The sequence below is a fragment of the Osmia lignaria genome, chromosome 14, assembly GCF_051020975.1.
Source record: "Osmia lignaria lignaria isolate PbOS001 chromosome 14, iyOsmLign1, whole genome shotgun sequence".
Classification (NCBI taxonomy): Eukaryota; Metazoa; Arthropoda; class Insecta; order Hymenoptera; family Megachilidae; genus Osmia; species Osmia lignaria.
In genome coordinates, this window is record NC_135045.1 from 11,672,984 (window position 1) to 11,690,498 (window position 17,515).

Consider the following 17,515-nt stretch of genomic DNA (forward strand, 5'->3'; position numbering starts at 1 on the left):
GTGCAAAGTTTTTTCTGGGCGTTTTTAGGCGATTTTTGTAATTGAATAAAACATTTATATCTTTTATAATCAAATGCAATACATTTCTGTTGATTATTTATGTCACCTTTCTGTTTATTTTAGAATTATTAGAACCACAACATTAGATATTACACATATTCTTTTGGTAAAGTCACAAAATACAAGGATTAGAACGTGAATTACCAAAAAGAAAGATTGATCGATGTAACTAATTTTAGATGCCTCAGGGTAAATAGTGGTACAAAACGTGAAAATATTGTGGAATATAATTGTGGAAGACTTAAAGATTCATAAAAATATACTTAAGTTCTTAAATTACAACATTAATATTTTGCCTCAATGTCCAACATTCGTATATGGTCGCCCCACTGTGCTTCGCATCGTCGAGACTAGCTCAAAACCGTTGTGTTAGTGCGTCTCTGTGGTCGGAGTCAAAAGTTACAGAGGTTTCAATTTTTCTATAGTTTATGGGTCGCACATTTTAGCTGTGCGCGCATTCCCTCAACGATACATAATGTATCGGCACGTGACTCCGGGGCTAAAACCTCCCTTAGACCTCCTCTTAATTCGAGGCTAGGGGTGTACAGAAGTTCCCATAATTCTTAAAATAATTTTCTTTTTTATTATTTTATAAGTAATAAAATGTTTTGTAAGGAATTTGTACAATTGCATGAATAAAGAGAAGTTAGGTTAAATTGACCCAATAACTGACCGTAAGGGCTATTAAGGTTTGTTAGATGTTTAAAAAATATGAAAAAGTTAGAGAAAAAACATTTTGTGATAATTGGTCAAAAATCATGTAAGTAAATTACTAACAATTGAAGGACTTTAACTTATACTACAATCTGTTTGATAATCCTCAAGTTCCAAAAGATCTACTTTTTCCCTCTGGAATATTTATCTAAAGTATAGTTTCACGAGGAAATGGATAACCTTTTTCCAGCTAATCGAGCGACATTTGTTTCGATGTTTTTCTTCCGTATGGCGGCAGAACCTGCGGTCAAATAGATTCGTTAAAAAGAAACTGGAGCCATGTAACGGGGTACGCAAGCGTAAGATGGAGAACGGATCTCCGTGTCGATCCTTATTTTTCTTGCGAGACCTTGCATAGCCGGCGCAGAAAGTATAAGTTATAGCGACGAGAGTGAACTCTCTCGCTGTAAAATATATACAGCGGGGAACGGGCATTAAGAGAGTCATTTGTAAGCGGTTGTAACCGCGCGCCGAGTGCTTTACGATACCGAGCTGTATTTTATGCCGGCAAGAGGTCCTCTCGACTGTCCGCGGTAACGCGAGCTCATAATGAGACTAGCTTTTATAGAGTGCACGGTTTTTCTCGGATTTCCCGTCCGCGAAAGCGCAAGAACCCGTCCCGTGCCGCGGAAACGTATCGCTTTTCTAGATCTCGCGGAAGATCTACGAGCACCGGTGAAAGTTTCTTTCGATCGGTGCTAAACTTTCCTCCTCTCTTCCTCTTTCTTCCTCTATCGTTTTCCTTTATTCGATGATCTTCAAAATCGAGAAGAGGCGTTCGAATCAGAGCTGGGTAAAATTTAAATAGAAAGCAGAATTCTGGCAAGTAACATAATTATATTTTATAAATACGAATAACAATTTTTCCCGCCTAAATGTTTATACGCAAATGGTGGGCCAAGCCCTTCTTCGCATTATCATTTTCTCCGGAAATGCCTACGAAGAAGGACGAAAAGCCGGGATATCACAATTTCCCCAGCTGATTACAGGATTCCCCAGGAAAGCTTTGATTGAAATACAATAAACTATTTGCTATTTACTTTTTAATCCAACAGTGATCTATATTAAAACTTTATATTAAAATACGTGTTCCCAGTGAAAGTAACTTTGTAGCAGACGAAAAATCTCACTGGTTGAATAAATAGCAGGAAATCTTTGAAATTTAGATTCGGTGAAAACTAGTAGCTCACGGATAATGCTGCGATCAATTTCAACGGTTAAATATTTCACAAAAAGGACAAAGAGGATGGAATCGCTGGTGAAAGAGGAAAGATAAATGCTTAAGTGGAGGGATCAAAGTGCATTGTGTTCGGTGATATTCAGCGTATATATCCGTTATCCCGTTCGCAGCCAGAGGGATCACTTTCATCGTTCTCCCCGGCGAACTGTCGTCTCTGTCATATATAAATTCTTTTCTACATGACAGCCAGTAGTTTGGATACAAGTCATTAACTCTAGCCGCGGAGAACGCAATATGTTAATGTCACCGATGACAACTAGTCGTTTAATCACTTAACGCCTCTTTTGAATGCCGGGAATCGCAGCCTGCGAACTTGGAGTGATTCATCGGCTGCAACGGCATCTCTTCTAATCTCGAATCCCGAAATTCCTTATAAATCGTCGTCGGTTGGCCGTTTCGCAATTCACTTTTGCATCGGTTAATGAGGAAGCAAGCGGGACCGTTGTTGATTTGTGCATTGCGTAACGACGGTGTCAACGTTTCGTCGACAAATCGTCTCGGCTGGATTCCGTTCGCGTTGTTGTTTCATTAACGAACCTTTAAGCAGATACAATTTACCACTTACTAATTCATTTTCGAGTCGAACTTGAAAATATTCCATAAATTCTAAAGGCACCGTTGGAATTCAATTTTTCCCTTTGATTATTGATCGGCGAGGCTTTTATTTTTATCTTCCATAAAATGTTACATTATATTTCTTCAAGTAATATATTTAAATTTATTTAAAGAGATTTTTGTCATATTTCCGTGATTAAAAAGAAATACCTACATTTTTTTTCGTAACACTGATAAAGTAGAATGTTAAAAAGAGTGATAAAGAGGGGAAGCTCGAAGAAACAATGTAAATAAAAGAATAAGAAGAGAAAAGGAATAAAAAAGGGATAGGGGTCGGTTACAACGGAAGAGGATCTCGCCGACGAGGATCGACCTTCAAACACGAAGAAAGCCCACCGCGTAAAGATGCACGGATAACAGGATATAAATGAGTCTTGGAGAGGTCCGAGGGCAAATATAGACCAACGTGTTAGCAAAAGGTAGTGGCCTGAAATGGGACCGAATGGCACCGGTATGGAAATGCGATCAGCTTTTAAACGTCGAACCGCGCTCAGCTATGTTAATTTCGTACGTGTTACTCGAGGTGTAGCTTCTGTTTATCTTCGAATCTACCCAATGTAACTTAACGAATACGGTGGACCACCTACTACGCTATTCCTTAGCGAGATTAACCATCGTTTCCTCTGTTGACATTCTCTTCACTTTTCCATAGAAGTCAATATACAGGTACAGTTCTGAGACAAATTTAACCCCTTTGGCGCGACAAATCTTAGGGTCAATTGAAATGTTATTTTTCCGGATACAGTAGACTCTTGATAACTTTCCACTCGTTAATTTTCTGCAGATGCTAATGGCCCTCCGCACCTACTTTCATTAATACTATTCACGTATCCTCAGCACACAGTTTTTTCAGGGGTGTTTTAAAAATAAATGTGTTTCTATAAATATTATGTTATGCTTGTATCCATCTCTTGCCCTTGTTAAGTTTCCGTTTTCCAGAAATTTTTTCTCCTACAACCCCAAATGTGGACAATTATCAAGACTCTTCTGTAATTATAATTCAAAGCTTGCATAACCAATTCGTAAAATTTAGAATAGATACATAGTGGAATAATTTGTCTATAATATTAACAATATTGAATAATTTATCAAGCTATAATACCGTTCTCATCGAATTATCGTGAAAAATTTAATTGGCTCTTACACTTGCGATGGTAAAACACAAACTTATCGTGTTCTGTTTATTTGCATCGGAAAGAATGAAAATCACCTTGGAATATAAACGAGAGCTAAAAACAATTCATGTACTTCAATTACGTGTACATACACATCGCAAAGTTGAGTAAAATGTTAGTCGCGTGACCGTTGAACATACCTGTATGAATTGCATAGGGAATCTCGGTGCATATCAGTTTCAGAAATTACAAACGTGTGAAACTTCTCAGAGATCCGTTTTGCCTTGCGCTGTCGTACGTTTTTAGAGAAGTTTTTGTCCTCTCCTTGTATAAACAGCGAACGCTCGAGTAGCTAAAGAGTTAATATTACGGTATTTAATAACGTATTCTCATAAATATCAGCGAAATTTTTATATTTGAGAAGAATTCAACGCAAGATACTCTTGAGATGTCTTGAAGGCATAAGCTCTCGAAATTGTAAGTTAATTAGAACTCTCGATAAACCGATCCGATCGATCAAAAGGAAAGCACCGAACCAAGAGTCGAGACGGCGGAAACTCGTGGTAAGCGAGAAGCCTGTATGAAGTTAATTTGATAGAAGCCGCGGCGTCTACATAAAATGAGCTAATATAGAGAACACCCCTTCGAGGCAGACATTTTGCACGGTTCTCTAGTTTCCACGCTTAATAGAGACACCTCTGTGCGTGCTGTTCCAGAAGCACACGCTCCTCCTTACGAGCCACCTGCACGGCGAGATGGCAATTAAGGGATCGCGTGTGATCATCTCATCAATTGAGATCGTCACCTGAGGGAAGTGGTTGCTTACATCAAATTCGAAGTAAATCTTGTGGAAAACGCGTGCGTGTCTTTCGATTATCTGTAGAATAATTTTTTGAACGTTCTGAGATACATATTAAGTAGATCGTTGAGCAAGTTTAATATTGTCGAGATCAATTACATCCTCGAGTTAACTCAACATTATATAAATTTTAATTGCGATTAATTGATTGTGAAAAGAAATGTTTTGGATAAAATAACGTGGCAATTCAAACCAGTTAAATTTCATACAAGTACTAATTAATTCGATTAATAACAGTTCCACTTAACGCTTTATCCTTTCATCAAGAGGCAGCCGGAAGTGATCAGGATGGCGATTTCAAAGGATTCCTCGTTGAAACGAAAACGAAAGGCGCCTTGGATGGCACGTGTTCCCCGCGATCCGGCATCAAAGGGGTTGGTCGTGAAAAAACGAGATTTCGGAGCGACGCGACGGTGTCATCAGCATCTGTTTTTCATTCGGAGCCAACTAACCCGTGGATTCTTCGCGTATTCGCCTTACGAGGATTCCGAAGGCTCATCGAGAATGTCCTCTCATTAATAAGAAGACGGACGCGACGCGTCTAGCGCGTTATCGGTTCCCCAAACAGATGCGTTCAACCCGAACGGTCTGCCAAAGCTGACCAGAACTCGAAACTTTCGTGGAATGCCAGGACCCGGCATACTTTCATCAATTTCACGTGTCTCGCGATGCTCCCGTCCAGCTATTCCATTGACGATCCGCGTGAACGCGTTTAACTGAATTGCGCATTTATACGGTGATTCTCTTATTAGATGGAAGATAAAGGGTTTGTTCATTATTGACGAGCAATTATCGATAAGGAGTTGATTGATTTTGATAAGGAGTTCAATGATATTAGAAAAATTCTGCATAGGGTGTTTTCCCGAGGAAAGTCTGATTTAATCGCGAATATACAAATCTAAAATGAAAAATAAATTCAATTTTATTCTTTTCATTTATCACAGTTATCGCTGTCTACGATTACATAACGCTTTTATTTACACGCTGTTTAAATTTGATAAAAGTGTACTCTTATCAATCTAAATTGTATTCGAAACAAGACACGAGATGGTTTCGCATGCCATGCACTTCATACATCACACGAAACATGTAAATCTCATCGATAAATAACAATCATTATACCGCATTCTTGTAGATACATTACTTCCTATTTAATTGTCGTTTCGATTAGTCAATGTTCGCAGTACTAAAAGAATGCAACAATTCCCGGTATAGACAGCGGCATGCTCTTATGCAAAGCAATTCGATCGAACGTAATCATTCACGTTCGGCTTTTTCAAATGAAATACCAGTCGTTAGAAATGAACCGAATGGAAAATTGCGGAACTCGATTTTCATGACAAATGGAAACAAAACCACGTTACAAAAATACCCATGCTGAAAAGAATTCTATTGAATTGAAAATGCACATCGATGAGATATAAAATTACACATAAAAATTTCTAAATTACATACGCAAATAAAATGATCATCAACATAACTAAACTGCTGCATACGCGAATTTTCTATTTCCATGTAATACATTTCTTTTAACAATAGAAATATTTATAAAGAATGCTATTGCAATCAATTTTTTATTATTAAATTATTTGCAACAGTTGTTAATAATTCAAGTTGATTCATTACTTTGACAAGTTATAAAGGAAGGGTAGGAAAAACTTTGAGACGTTTTTCTCGATTGAAAAGCGTAATCGTTTTCACCGCAACGTTCAAGTTGCCAGCTTAACCCCCCAAGGAGAAGCTTTTCATCGCTTGAATATCGAAGAATTTGTCGCTTCGCTTGAAGCAGGTCGAGCGAGAAGACATCAAAGGATGCTTCCTCGAGCCTGCTTCGACTCCACCCCCTCTGCTTTCTCTTTCCTCCAGGTAATAATCATTTATTATCCCGACGAGTAATAACTGGTACACAGCGATATTATGAAGTTGCGAAATTAAGGCTTTGTTTAAAAATTAGCCGTCAGCACAATTTACGCTGCCCTTCTTATGAACTATGCCTCTGAGGTCCATCATTTGCCTTCTTCTTCCTCCCTCTTCGTTCTAGATTCAACTTTTTATTTCCATCTTAACCTTTTATCCTCTTAATAATTCCAATACGTAGAGATACGTAGAGGATCTGTATGTAACAAAATTAGGTATACAATTCCATTAGAAAAAGATAATGCATTTTGCATTCTTCAGATGTATCGTTGCACTTATAGAAAAATAGCTATTCTTACATCGCTCCATTCTTTTTTTCGGCTGTGTTTCCGAATGGCCCCATCAAAATTGAGAACTCAGGTTCGGTATATAACCTTAATTGACAAGAAACCGATTAAAGTTGGTTTCAGAGCTGGATGTCTTACCGTTTTCGAGATATCGTGGTAAGGTTAGATTAGGTTAGGTTCTATGTATGTTCAGTACCGAATAGCGCACGCGCAGTATTGAATAGCGCATGCTCAGTATCGAATAGCGCATACGTAGTCCCAAAATTGTACAAAAATTTCTTACCAGGATATGTCAAAAACGGTAAGACATCCAGCTCTGAAACCAATTTTAATCGGTTTCTGGTAGTCAATGTAAGTAATATACCGAACCTGAATTCTCAATTTTGGTGGGGCCATTCGGAAACTTATCCTTTTTTTTTCTATCTAAAACGAAACTCCGCTTATAAACCGTTTCTCATAGCGTGACTCTCCCCCCATATATTTCATACTTACTTTTCTGATAATGAAAAGATGTCGGAATACTTATGTACGAAATAGCGTACGTGCTGATATATCTGACAGTGTTGGGGTAAAGTGCCGCGAAAGAAGACATCAGCGGGTCAACAAAGGGAATCAGAAGATCGGATCGAAGGTGGATCGAGATAAGTCCATTTCAGTACATCACGAAGAGCGGAACGGCGTTGAATCGGAAACGGGGAATCCGCGTCGGAGATCGCGATCGTCAGGCGTGCACGCTCGGTCTCCGTTTGCTTATTTCTTCGGAAATATGCCGGACTAGCGCTCCCTCGGGGCTTGATGAGTGCGCAAAGAGGATAACGAAGGCCGTAAACCTTTCCAGTGGCTCTGCATGCGATTTCTGATTCGCTTCCACGATCGACTAAACGACCGGGCGACGTCTTATTTGCGCTTTTGCATCCTCCTTACTCGTCGTTCTTCCTAACGTTTCCTTGTTTCTCTTCGACGAACATTTGTCCGCGGGTGTACAATGGTTACCCGCGATTTCCGCGATAACCGACAGCTTTATGATCATCTTATTCAGAGGAAAACGTATGTTAATTCATCGTCGAGTTTGATTTCTCGCGCGCTTTAGAATACGCCGACAGAGGAAGGTTTGATAGTTGCTGGCCATGGAATTGCATGTTTATGCGATTCAGGTTGATTTAATTGGAATGAAATTGAAGGAACAAGCTGTTGATTTTAATGATGATGGGTGGAAACACATAAAAATACCGGGCTTTAAATTTTATTTGCAATGGTTTGAGAATTTAAATAAATGAATTGGAGATCTGATAGTAAAATACAATAGGAAAGGTTCAGAGAATAGTCGGAAAAATTAAAAAAAATTGAATTTACGTGGCTAAAATATTTTCTTAATTAAGTGTTAAGTCATTAATCAATATTTGGTATTGAAAATGGTTTTTAAAATCAAAATTCTCTGATTATTTTCACATAGAAACTATCTTTAATATTCTATTGCAATATTTAAATGTAATAAAATTTAATGTGATATGTATTTAATAAAATACTTACATTATTCATACTTACCTATTGCATCAAGCGACATTTCACATCTGGTCATGATAAACAAATTTCAATATTTCCACCCGTCATCAAGATTTTACTACAAGTTTTTTTTTGCGTGAATACAAATTACAAGCAGTTTAATTCCATATTTACTTAATTGGTGGTCATTTATCTCGTTGTTTGTCTCTCTGAATTGCATCAAGTGCATCGAGAACTCAGGGAAAAGGCTTGTGCAATGTTTGCGAAATCCTGTGAAAAATGATGAAACTTTTCCATTACAAGGTTATAATTTATTTTATCTCTGACGCAGAGTCGTGACTATTTTTGCCGATAAATTGGAAATGACGCAGTGAACATGTAATATCTATCATAAAACAGATCTCAAAATTGAAAATTATTCTAAATGATTAAATAAGAAATTATTATTTAAATGAAATTTTACTAATCCTCTTAATTTAATAATAAAACAAAAACTATAAAGATAATTCTTTATTGCAACACACTTAAAAATTTTAATATTATTCCTTTCAAACAATAAATCATATACGATCGACATTCAATTAATTCCTTTTCCGCCAATAATCGTTGGCATTGGAAAATTTATTATACCAGGTTTCCGGTCGATAAGGTGTTAAGTATTTGAATTGATTCCATGGCGAAAGGTTCGACTTCCTGCTGAGAAACAGTTCTCAGCAAACGGATCTAGAGCAAGGATTGCTTAATTTCACCCCGAAGCGAGGGATTGTTATTCGCGACGCGAAGCGCGCTTCCGGTCTCGCTCGTCTATTTTGTTCTTGTTTCCGACAGTATTACGAGTCCGCCGGAGGAAATAATTTCATCAAAAAGTCGTGTCGAGCGTGGAAGAAAAGCCAGGCTCGGCCATGCTTCTACGCTCGGCGCAGCCGCGCTTAGAACGGCGTAATTGCGTGGCGTAATTGCAGTCCCCTTTGTTTCTTCAATTACGCGGCTTTAGAAGCGTGCAACGGGAGAGAGAAACAGAAGGGGTTGGCTCGACTGTGGCTAGGAATTTTTATGAAATGGTTTCTGTCTTTGGCCTCGTTCGTTCGTGACTCCTCCTTTTCCGACGCTTCTCCTCCCTCTTAAAATCGAGGCTGTTTTCATATAACTCTTGTCTGCCATGGTTATTTCAAGAAACTTTTTCAGAAATTAAATAAAAAATAAAATAGAAATGAAATCTATTTACCCTTTGCCATTGGCAAAAGTTGGGTATGCTATGTCCCCTTTAGTATTATTAACACTAACAAGTGTTCAATACCTTGCGTCTCGCAAAACTTTACGAGAGAATTTGAGAATCTTAAAATCTTAAAATTTTGGGGCTTGAAAATTTGAGAATTTGAAGTTCACATTTTTAGGGAGGCTATATCCTTCAATACCCTTTGCACTACTTTGATTTGGTGAAAAGGAAATTTCAAATTTAATTTATAACAGTTTCATTCGACTGTTACAATGTTTAGACACCGTTGCAACAATCATTTTTCTATTTCTCCTAGACGCAATGCACGTACCTTTCGCAATGCATCAACGTCACCGTTGGATTTATCGAGTCCTGCGTATACCATTTGCAAATTATTATCGCGATCGTAAAATCTTAGCTGAATGTAACACTCATTGCGTAGGTGTGATGACGAATTACAACTTCCTAATCGCAGTACAAATCTGCATACTTCATGCTTTCGAGCGAACGTGTATTTGTGAAAGTCGCGCTTCGTAAACTTTTTTCTCTCTGCAGTTCGTGTGTAATCGTAGCTGAATGAATGTTACAAAATCACAGTGACGAATGAACGTCAGGAAGGCAGAAATGGAAAAATGTTAAATAATCGTAATCCAACTTGTACTGACACTGTTGGTATTCTCATAAGGCAGAACAATAAAGTTAAAGTTTTTTACTATATAACATTTATTAATTTATTCATTTCTTGTTATAAAATTATACACATGCATATTATTTACAAATACATCGATTTGTGTTAGAAAAATGATTTTTTGAAAGAAAAAAAAATTTCGCTGCGGACAGGATTCGAACCTGTGCGGGTAAAACCCAATGGATTTCAAGTCCATCTCCTTAACCGCTCGGACACCGCAGCTTCGAAGTTTTGGGTTACTAAATAACTTACTAAAGGCTGACTACAAATAATTAATAACTTTAATTATTATTTTATAATAAATACGAAATGTATTAACAGACTTTTCGTGCTGATAATATTAAATACAAGAAATTTTGTAATTTCATAAAATATTATACCAACATGGAATAACAATATTTTAAGAAATAATTTAACAATTAATTTTATGAAATAAAAATGGAAAGTAATTTAAATAATATTAATAACAATAATTAAATTTCTTATTTAAAATTAAATTTGAATTATGGCTATCTTAAAGATCCACTAAGTACGTGTATATATTTATATGATTTTAATTTTACACATAATTATTCTCAATAATAATTAAAATCTTGCACTGGAATTCCTAGAACCACTTTGCCCACCCATGTTGACGTGTTAATTAAATATCGGATAATAGAGTCGGACAAGTAAGTTTCTTTCACGATGGCGCGGGTACTTAGGTAAGAATTTCAATTAGCCAAGGAAACGATCGAACTAAGACAATTACAAGGGAACAGGGTCGCATTTCCGGGTTTTAACGAATGAACTGCAGATTAATTAAACTCGTCTCTTTCTTCTTCTTTTCGCCTGTTCTCCAACGGAGGCCGAGGAAAGTGGTGCATCGCGATCACATTAACGATAATTGAGTCATCTCACGGTTATTTAATTACGATCGTTAGGCAGACTCTGATATCACTCGTCATACGTGATCTTCTTCTTAAAAAGGATATCGTGAAACTCACAAGTGTTGTCTCCTACTTATGTCAATCATAAATCAACCATTACCAACAAGTGATAAGAAAGAACAAGCTAGTACAACGATGAAAGATTAATTAAGCTGTTAATTAACCGACAACGACGGATAATGCTTCATGAGACATGTAACTCGCGGTTTCTGATTTTTTTTTCAATGTGTCGCGTTTGATGTACGTTTATGGGTGACGTTTATAACTTGCAAGAAATAATTAGAAGTTCATAACTCTTTGAAATAATTAGAAGTTCATTGAAAAATTTCATTAGAAAAATTTTATTAGAAAAATTTCGTTGCAAAATTGCAAAAAAAGTTAAATGCTCTAAATCATGAAAGGTGACAGTTCTGAGAAAGAAAAAACATGTTCATTTCCTATGGATGAAACAATGGAAACCCGTCCGCTTTCGCGATCGTCCAAAGGATGAGATCGTACCGTGTATTCCCGATGGAATAGCGGACGAAATATCAAAGGTTTTCGCGGATCATTTTTCATTTCCATAATCGCCGGTCTCATCTCGAGCAGCTCGTGACACTGCACTAGCTGACAGTGACGAATCGACAGTTGTTGAGTCAACCCTTGAGACACTGGCCGAGACCGGTGTCTCTGTCCCACGCGTTTCGTGACTAATGAAAACGTAGCGTCCTTTCGAATCCGACGAATCGAACCGTTCGAACGGACTTTATTTGCCGTGGCGTGAGAAATTCTAGATTCTTATCTGCGGCCCGTTCGGAGGGGAGAAAAAATCTTGGATCTCTGAACGATCGTGCAGCGATCATTTTCGATGTTGGATGACACGAAAGTGATTGTTGCGGTTCAACAAGGAATAATTGTGTTCCCTTCGATGATGATTATTTATGAAAGACCTTGCATCGCGAAGAATTTTGATTAATTGAATTTCTTTGCCGATTTATCTATTTGAATTTCGTAAAATAACATGTTTATAGAGAATCAAGGAAAATCTAAAGTAATAGATTTAATTTATGCTCGTCCTTCCTTTCTATGTTTGCGACATTATATACAGCGCAGCTTTTAGTGAAGATATTAATATCCGTACAGCTCGTAAAACATTAACGACACAAGGTACGTGTTACAACAACTTGTATAAATACCGAGTGTGTTTCAATAGTGGTTATGCGTTATCAATTGACGCGCAGATAACAGCAGGAAGATTTAATGTCGATTCATTAGTCACTCGAATCTTCAAAACAACGTTTAACACGGTGTCTTCGTACGATTATATTTCATTACAACACACTTGTGAAAGAGTGAATTTCTTTAAGGATTATAATATTAAATCATTTTTTTTAAGTATTTAATATAAATTTCTCGAATACTTGATCAATATTGCTCATCCTTTCTTCGGCAATATTCTCGTACGATAAAAGTTGTATAATTTCAAGATAAAAAAAATCAATAATTTCTCATTAACATTTCATCCTGACTACCTATACTTGTAATAACATCAACTAACTCGTTTTGCATTCGAAACGATCGCGAATGTTAATTACAAGCTGCACGGTGTGCAACTTTCTTCACGGATCTTGTCGATCGGAAACCGCGGGCAAGATTCGTAATTATGGGAGGAAATTAATGCAATTACAACTGGTTGCTCATACATCGGCGATTACGCGCGTGCTTAAATGGCGACTCGGGAAGTTTTGTTCGAACAAAAACCGTGGCCCTTCACCTGTCTCATGAACGAGCCGAGTGGCTTTCGCGTACCATACTGGTTTTGCACCTTGAGCATTGAAAAACGCAGCTTGGCTGAGAAATCGGGAAAGTCTCAACTATACACTTGAACATTACACAATTCTGTAAAAGGATGAGAAAATTCCACTCTCGACCACCAGATTTTCTGAGACCGATCGATTCCAAAATACTTCATATTTTCTATATTTAGTAAAATGGTACTCGTTACAAGTGTTCATTGCATATATCGTTTATCCGGAGGAAGAGAGTTGCATTTTTGAGTTTTTTACAAAAATCAATTAAAAATGTAGGCAATTATTTTGCACGGCATAAAATTCGAAGAATATGGTCAACATTCGAAATTCAAAAGAGGTACATCTGTAATTTTCTCTTTAGATTTGCATTATTAAAACCTTAACCTATACCACCCTTTAAAATCTTAACAGATAATTTATCGTGCCGAAAAATGGTTGCTCTGTGACTATTAATAAAATAGATAGAAGCAATTAAAATTTTAACAAATCGTAAAGTGCTCCTCCTGAAAGAATACGTATTTTGAATTGCAATCCATTTTCTCTGGACGAAGAATATTTTAAAATCACCTGTTCGAAAAAATTCTAATATTTAATTATTATTAAATTCTAAAGTAATAGACTACTTTATCCTAAATCCAACCATTCCTGCGCCATCTAATATCCCCAATAGAGAATCATAAAACTTCAATCTCAATAATTCTAACTTGTTCAGCCAACAAACATTCCCCGCGTTTGCGTTCCGCGAACTTCTCGTGCTTCCTCATCGCAGCCTCGAGTGCAGAACGGTGCATCGAAAAATTTACAACTCGTGGAAAAGGATGGAAAAAGGGAACTCGTAATCTCGGGAAGAATCTATCTTCGTTCATCCGTGTCCAATATAGACGTTCCAGGAGGATCAGGTAGAAGCGAGGGACCGCGCCTTCGCGAAACGGATTTTCGAGTGATTGTCGCGCCGCAAGGTGGAATGCACCTGCTACGCGCGAACGATCTTGGTTCAAAGGTTAAGTAGAAAATGTCGTTGGTAGGTCTGACGAGGAGGTGAGGGGAGGGGGATAGGGATGGGAAGAAGGCGAAGGCCGGAGGCATATCAGAGGGCTATACACCGAGAGGCTACCGCGGCAGAAGCTAAGCGCATATTAAGGAGGCTCGTAAAATTATAAGCATTCCTAAGAATCTGGTAATACGTCGACGCGTAGCTCGCTCGCGCGCGAATCCTCGAGGATGTTGCTTGGCCTCGACACACGCGCCACTGTGGGTGTAATTTATATTAACGATGCCAGACCGACGTGGCGGTGCTTTGAAGATCCGTAATGCCCTGCTGTCGCGGGAAACGTGGTGAGAATACTCTCATCATTCGAGAAAGGACTCGCGGAGAGACGACAGAAACCGTGTTGACGTCCGCGGACCCCGAGCGGCCGTCTTGTCGCTTCGACCACGGTACAGCCACGGGCAGATATCGCGAATGCAACTATTCACCTCGAACGTGCCGTGCCATTAGAATTGAATTGAATAAGCTTTTCCTCGAGGGCCAGTTTCCAGAGAACGCCGACCAAACGCCTCTCACTTCGATATTTTTCTGACCCTTGCTGTACGCGCCAGTTGCACGCGGACTCGTCATCGGTATTCCAGCTGACCGACTACTGCCGTTTGTAAACGAATCAGAGAATCAATTTTATTTTAGAAGTTTCATGATAATATTATTTAACAAGGAGAAGACTAATAGCTAAAATACTGGCACCTCAAATTTAGTATAATCAAATGACCAGAAAGAAAATAATTTTTTTAAAGTTAAGTAGTACATATTGATATTATGTTAACTTTATAAGGCATCATGTGGAAAATTCAACAATTTTTTTAAATAATTACAATTATAGTTAGTTGTTATATAAAGGAAAGATTAGGAGTACATGTTGATATTATCTAAATTAGTAAGGCATCAAGTGGAAAATTCAACAATTTTTTAAATAATTACAATTATAATTAGTTGTCATATAAAGGAAAGATTAAGAGTACATGTTGATATTCTGTTAATTAGTAAGGCATCAAGAGGAAAATTCAATAATTTTTTAAATAATTACAATTATAGTTATAAAGGAAAGATTAGGAGTACATACATACATGTTGATAGTATGTTAATTAGTAAGGCATCAAGTGGAAAATTCAACAATTTTTTAAAATAATTACAATTATTATCAGTTGTCACATAAAAGGAAGAGCTGGGAAAGTATTTTCCAATGACGAGTTAACTATCATTTTCCAATGAGAAGTTAACTCGCCACTTCCAGTTAAAAGGTTAAGAATAAAAAGTGAACATAAAATTGCGAAAAGTGCAGTCATCAAAGTGTTAAATAATGTCTCAGCAGAAAGGCACAACAGTGTCGCGAATACCTTGGAGGGTTGAAACAGAAATGGAAATAATCAGATGGCCGGTATATGTACTCGGAATCGTCGACACATTTGTCAGTGGCATTTTTCTCTGCTGGTGGTGAAAACAAAACATGGAAGCTCGGTACAATGTTCCGCTGTTTCTGTTTCTCTTTCCGTTCGTTGGAAAATCTTTCAGCAACCGGATCGTGATGCACGTCCGCGGAAATTAATTGCCCCTGGTCGCGGACGCATTGACGAAGTGCAAGCGAGTTAGACGGTTCCCAGAACCGCGGAAGCCACGCGACTGTTCTTCGAGTAAACTGGTTTATTGTTATTTACGATCGTCGACCGGACGCCATTAATCGCCGCAGGTGACTATTGTAGCAGCTGCCTCGTTGCGTTTCGTCCGCTGAAAGACCAGGCTCCCTGCGATAGATCCGCCATTTTCCGGTCGAATTTGTTCCGACGAAATTTATGCGTTCATTGTGATCGCCCACTTTGTATCACCGGCCGATTGCTTCCGTCCGTTTACTCAATCCGGGACGATATTAATCGCTTTCGAATATACGTGCTCTGATTTCCTCGTTCAATCAATCGGCGAGGAATGCGAGAATTGCGACTTTAATGGAACTAGATTTCTTCACTTTTCCTCCGTTATCTTATGCCTCGATGGCGATTGACTTAATTACTGTCATTGTTTGGAGCATCTGGACAATAATTGAAGAAATTTTATTTTATACAATTATTACATTCTCGTAATTAACCCTTGATAATGGATGATCATTGGATTCTTCAGCTTTCTAAATTATATAAATTATTGTAACCGTAATGGTATTCGAGTGATACATCAAATGCAATGATAAATTAAATTATCCCCTGCTCTCCAAGAAGATTCCTAATAAATATCACACGTGGCATAACTGAATAACTCAGTCACCGCAAAATGCAGAAGAATCTTATTTGAAACTCTTTGAAGAATAATCCCAAATTCAGTAATATAACAGGGATTGCACGATAATATCGTTGCAGCTGCAAATAGCATCGTAGATTTGCGTGTCAAGATCAAACGGGACGTTAGAATCCAGAAGAACGCGTTAATCACGTTCAACATCAAACACGAGGAAGGAGCGGGGAAACAGTGCTATCCTTGATGATAATTCATCATGCTGGATGACCCGTTGGATTACAGCGAACTGCACCAGAATCGGACCACGAGCAGCAGCTGCCCTTTTCATTCAACTGGCCAGCTTTGAGCTAGATTTATGAGGAAAACTTCTGATGCTAATATCAGAAACAGTTTAACCCCCTCGGACTCCAATTATACCTTCCAGAGGCACGGTACGCATTCGATAATTCCCTTCATTTCGAGCTCTGGAGACGGTCAATTTTAACAGGAAATTATTAAGAATCACCGTCTTCCCCACAGTTTCTTCGTTTCTTGAAGCGTTTCTAACAGGAAAGTTATCTTGGAGGAAAATTACTCTCGAAAGGTGTCAAATGAAAGAACTTTACTTCAGAGTTTCAATTTCATATTTTTGTCTTCAATTTAGAATAAAAGAGTTTCGTTTGAAAATCGAAAGTAGTCGAACGTCTGCCGGTAGCTGATTCGTCGCGACGCAGAAGAGATGCGATCGGTTGCCGAAAAATCGCAAAAACGAAAGAGAAGAAGAAGGAACGGAGCAGGCTTTCTGGTCGGGTATCGGTCCAAGGATCAATCTGCCGTATCGTTCGAAGCGAAGAGGCAACGGTGATCGGAATGCGATCCTCAGAAAACAGAGGTGGCCGGTGAACGCAGTGGCACGGAGCGTAGCCCCTTTAGCGCGTGTCGCAAAGAATGGCGTTCCTAGACTAAAAACGGAACAGCGGCAAGGAATGTAACGTTGCAGCACACCTTGCCCGGGGCTGTGACACGAGTTCGCACGGCCGCGTATAGAAACGTGCGTGTACACTCTCTGGACACAACCTGCCCTGGCATCCGTGAGATATGGCGATCCTGTACCGATAATTGTCGCACATCCCAACAATTCCTTGACCGATTCATCTGACGTCAGGACATACAGGGTACCTTGTAACGTGTTATTCTTCGTCGGTCTCGAAGGAACTTCCTTTCCGATAATCCTTCACTTTTTGCTTTCAATTTTTTTCCATGGCAAGCATTCTATAATATTATTAGATTTTTAAAGCTGGGGAAATTTTGATAAATTGTTATATATTT

General features: G+C 38.3%; 1 protein-coding gene and 1 non-coding gene across 8 annotated transcripts in view; one reads left to right on the top strand and one right to left on the bottom strand.

Annotated features, from left to right (window-relative positions):
- The window catches only part of vg (transcription factor vestigial), an 86,868-nt gene that overhangs the window by 30,097 nt on the left and 39,256 nt on the right, over window positions 1-17,515 (top strand). The window lies entirely within an intron of this gene.
- Window positions 10,355-10,436, bottom strand: TRNAS-UGA (transfer RNA serine (anticodon UGA)). The gene has a single exon. It is a non-coding gene; the product is annotated as a tRNA-Ser (tRNA).